Source organism: Halictus rubicundus, chromosome 4 (genome assembly GCF_050948215.1).
Source record: "Halictus rubicundus isolate RS-2024b chromosome 4, iyHalRubi1_principal, whole genome shotgun sequence".
In the NCBI taxonomy this organism is placed as follows: domain Eukaryota; kingdom Metazoa; phylum Arthropoda; class Insecta; order Hymenoptera; family Halictidae; genus Halictus; species Halictus rubicundus.
The window spans coordinates 1,118,459-1,123,210 of record NC_135152.1 but is presented as its reverse complement, the minus strand read 5'-3'; the positions used below and the strand labels follow the sequence as shown (position 1 = coordinate 1,123,210).

The window sequence follows — 4,752 nt, the reverse complement described above, 5'->3', positions numbered from 1 at the left end:
TGTTTAAACTATTTTTTAATCATTTTCCAGACGCACATTTCCTCGCATATTTCCCCTATGCGAGGCGTTGCTATTACGTACCGTCGAAATATTTCAAATATTCTGGCAATTGATTCATGGCGATATTTTCTTTCAAGGTCATCTGAAACTCACCGTATAACAGGTCGTTGAATTCGTTTCGACGTCGCCTACAATATTATGAAATTAAAAATACCCAGTTCCATTAAAAGATATGACAGCCACCTTGATTTTTTTGTTGAAAATCGATTTTTTTAATTTAATAATTGCAATTCCTTGTCGGTTAAATACTAATTAACTTTGATACGAAACACTTTTCTGTCTGACCACCCGAAGGGACTAAAAAATCGTGTGGACTAATTTGCGCCGCACCCTGTATGTACAGAAAAAAGTTGTTCAAAATCTATAGCATACTATAACATCAGCGAAATCAGTAAGTTAGTAGTGTCAACGTCCGGTGGTTCGACCGCCAACGAATAAACCCTCAGATAAAGAATTATTATGAATTATTATGGAAATCCGATGATGTCACGCGAGGAGAAATAAAAATAGGATTAAAATGCATGTCGCAATAGAATTATAAAAATTCTACGCAGTAAGGTAGCGCGGAAAACGACTCCATCTGATCTTCCTGCAAGGCACGCAGATGAAGATCAGTTTACACCCTGTGAACAAAGAGGAAGGGTGTCCACCTATGCCAAATTATAAGAAAAGACGCCATCTTCATAGTAAAAGGATCCTGTCGGCATACAGCTGACTAGTCAGGAAACATCAGGAAGATTAAAAGATGCAAGGTAGAGAATCCTGAGCCAGCCTCTTTGAAAAACAAAGGACTGGCCATCCTATAAAAAATAAAACCAACTCCTCAACGTCAGTCAAAAAGAATCAGTCAGTCAGACAGTCGTAAACAATCAGTTATTCAGTCATAGTCAATCAGCAATAGTCCAGTAATCTCTTTTCAAGTTGAAATAGTTCGTTCAGTTGTTTCGCGACAAACCGTTTAAAAAAACCAGTGTCAGCAGTCGGAGTATATTGTAACCGAATCCGATGCCGTGACCACGGTAATATTAATATTATTATTATTATTGTCAGAATCAAACTATTTGTAAGCACTCTCGTATATGCGCACTATAACCCATATTTGTAAAATCAAATTTGTAATCTCTGATTCAGAACCACACTTTGAATAAGTCAATAATTTTGTTGGTTTCGAAATAAGGGTACAATCTTATTTAAACGATCCTCAATTTCCCGAACCGTAGCCGAACCCGTACCCGTACCCCCATACCCGTACCCGTACCTATCCTCTTGAAATCATAATTCATTCCACTTGGGATGTAACAGTAGCGATATCGATAATTACCAATTGTACTACAGCAGATAACTTGTCTTTCCACTCATTGTAATTAAAGAACATAATAATGAATAGCGTGTATAACGTGGCTGATTAATTGTGCTTCAAATGAATAGGTAGACGACTCTTGGAACGGGTCCAAGATGGCGTAGACAGTGACATTCGAGGTTAGGATCTCGTATTAGTCACGAGTTCGCTTGAGTGGTACCGGAGTGGAATACGAGTTCAACTGTGAGCGGACGAGATTTGAATTCAATTAGCGATGCGCAATAATATTAATGATGCACGCGAGCTAGGTTGGTGAATGACCAACAGAATTTAGAAGCACGTGTCGCGGCACACAACCACGTGTTAATATTTGAGCTGAACTTTTGTAGATATACCGATGAGTAGAACGATTTAATTTAAATGAATTCGTTCAATTTAAATGTGCAGATTGAAACTTCTTCCCGGTACTTGTTCAAGCGTGCTCGTGCAAGTTCGTGAACGGTCGTGTTGTTCGCGCGTTCAGCCGTCCGTGCTGAGAATGGGCATTTTTCGTTTGCACATGCGAGTAGAGTATAGGAGAACGAATCAGTTACAGATAATACGTTCTTCAGTCAATATCCATGATACGTGTTTAAGGGAAGCAATTTCAAAAAATGTATTTGACTTTTTACCATGTTAGGTTATGTTTGTAGTACTTGACCAAAATCACGTTGCGCAGTTAGCCCAGTATTGTACAGTAACACGAGCCAACATTTTGCATTTGCCTCTATCAAACTTCACTTAGAATTATTTGAAGGCCAGGAAAATCAAAATTTATATATATGTAAATATAATACTGTAATGATGTCTATAATGGCATTTTTTACCGCAATTTGGAGTCAAATAACGTGTTCAACGAAATGTTAATGGCACCGTAAGAGACAGTGTTTGAAAGTTTAAAAAAGTTGTTTCCGCTAACCAATTCAGCGAACTAGTTGCCAAAGTGTAATAGGTGAACATTTTCGCTGACAATACACATTTTATGAGAATTATTATCTAATAATAAAAGATACTACGAAAGAAATAATATTTTATAGTATGATTTACACATGGCTTTCGGATATTTAGCGTCGTGTCTAATTCTCTGTTGATGCTTATTCTTTGATGTCCGATTTGTTTTGCACTTGTATGCCATTGATTGATTTCATCAGATGGTGCAATAAAATAGGGCTATTTTATGGAGGATGGTGTCGTAAATGATGGTCATATGGAATGAGTTTTGGAACGCATCTTCTCTCTTCGTTGTACCACAAATCTTATTCTATTTATCTTCTTCGGTTGCTACATCTCTCGGTTTGTTTCTTGAGGACCTCGTCTTATAGTGGTGGAATCAACCTACCAAGATTCTGGTTGGTATTTGTAAATTTTGAAGAATTTTTAACATAGTTTCTTGTATTCCTTGATTACTATTACAGGCTATTAAGGATTCCGAATATATGACTAGGTTGCGAATGTTATTCGGGTATACAAGTTGCTCATACCATTCGAAACTCCATATGCTCAAATTCAGAAAAAATTGACGTTCGTTTTGGAAGTTGTATCTTGATTGTTTGATAATTCGTGTTGACGGCATATCCTGAACCCGAAAAACTGTCTTCTCAGCGTCAGATATACGAACTGACATAACTTAGTTATAACTAAGCTTTCATTATTTGAACTACTACGGGTATAACATAGTTTCAGTAATACGAACGCAGGCACGTAGAGGGTATATTTCCATAAACAACTCAATGGTCGAGTCAGATCGTTTCATCATTCTCCTTTTTCTGAACATCGTTCACTATCATCGAAACTGATGAAACCAGATTTGTTGGATCTAATCTGGAGGTGGTTTACACATGTTTGTAGGGGTTTCATCATGACTGGATACTTTAGATTTTTCTATTCCGATGATAGATTTATTTGTGAAAAATTAGTTGTAAATAGTTTGTGATATTTGGCTTCCACGTCGCATCACATACTTTTTCAATGTATAGCCATAATCAGATAACTTTTTCGTTGAATTGTATTTAAAAACCATTCGAGAGTCTTTTGTTGGTTGTTTCTTCCAACAGCTTGCACAAAATGCAATTGTAACTTTCCGATATTTTCTTTTTTATGAGTTTTGTGATTACTTCAAAAGATTCTTGATTTACGAAAGTTTAGCGTCCTTGACAGCAGAGATTAGTTCAAAAGAAGAATTCCTCCGATCGTTGGGCAAGAAGTTTGAATATGTTGTCTCAACATGGGGCAGAGTCGCTGTTTGTTTAGAATGTACCTCTGATTTCTTCTATGAATGTTCTTTTCATTCGAGTACTTCATACCTTATTGAAAGACAAAGGATGGATAACAGTTCGTCATCCGTAAAAATAATAGATCAGTTACTATTTCGTCTACATCGAGTTCAAACTACTTTCCATAGAGTTTTCGTCGAAGTAAAGTTTGTTATGGACAATGTATTATGAACGGTGACAAACTGAATGGGACACAGGGATTAGTGGCTTAAGCCGTTTGCACCTCCTAATCATTTTCTCTGCGACAGGTGCTATCGTTGCATACAAAAATATTTCATTGCAAACGAAAAACGTTCTCGCAACCAACGTATAAAATCGCAATGCAATTGAAATTTCCCAAAAACCGTGCATGAAGAAGAGAAACGAGTTTCGGATTCCACCTCGACGCATCGAGGTCTTCGGTCATTGCATGTCGGTTATCTGTTGGGAACTCGAAATTGGTATTGAACGATGTAGTTAATATTCTGATTTATAACTACGTTAGTGCGGTAGATTCGTCGCACATTACAGGTCCACGTGATTCTGATTCTGTTTCGATGGTTTTCCTTAAATATCTCTCACACGAAGTGGACTTGTGGATGCGAACGCTACCACCAATAGCGACAACAAACGTGACTCGAGATGGGCTAGGTAATATGATTGATAGGTACACGATCGCTGAACGATACATTCTCACGACTACTTCTTGCTTTCCTAACGCCTTCTTTGTGATATAGCTCGTAATTTTTTGAATCGCATCATGGTTTCGATAGTTGTTTTCTTTTTGACTGCGTTGAGGGCACGATGGCTACCGTTTAGTACATTTTTGAAGTTCCATCGAGGTACCGTGTAGTCTCCTGATGTCATTGGTCCTGGTTGGTTCAGAAAACTTCGCAATCTCTTGCTGCAACATTCACGAATGCTTCCAGCCTGTTTATTAGCTTGTTGATTTCGTCTGAATTTATTTCATAGCCTGTTTCTATTTTATTCACACAATGTGTTGTTTTTCTTCATAGACCATAGACATAGAAATGATCACTACCGTGTAAATTAATCAAAGCTCCTCACTTCACGTGTTCGACTAATTTTGTGCTGCATACA

At 37.5% G+C, this 4,752-nt stretch overlaps 1 protein-coding gene across 1 annotated transcript in view; it reads left to right on the top strand.

Annotated features, from left to right (window-relative positions):
- The window catches only part of Veli (L27 and PDZ_signaling domain-containing protein veli), a 198,207-nt gene that overhangs the window by 5,435 nt on the left and 188,020 nt on the right, over positions 1-4,752 (top strand). The window lies entirely within an intron of this gene.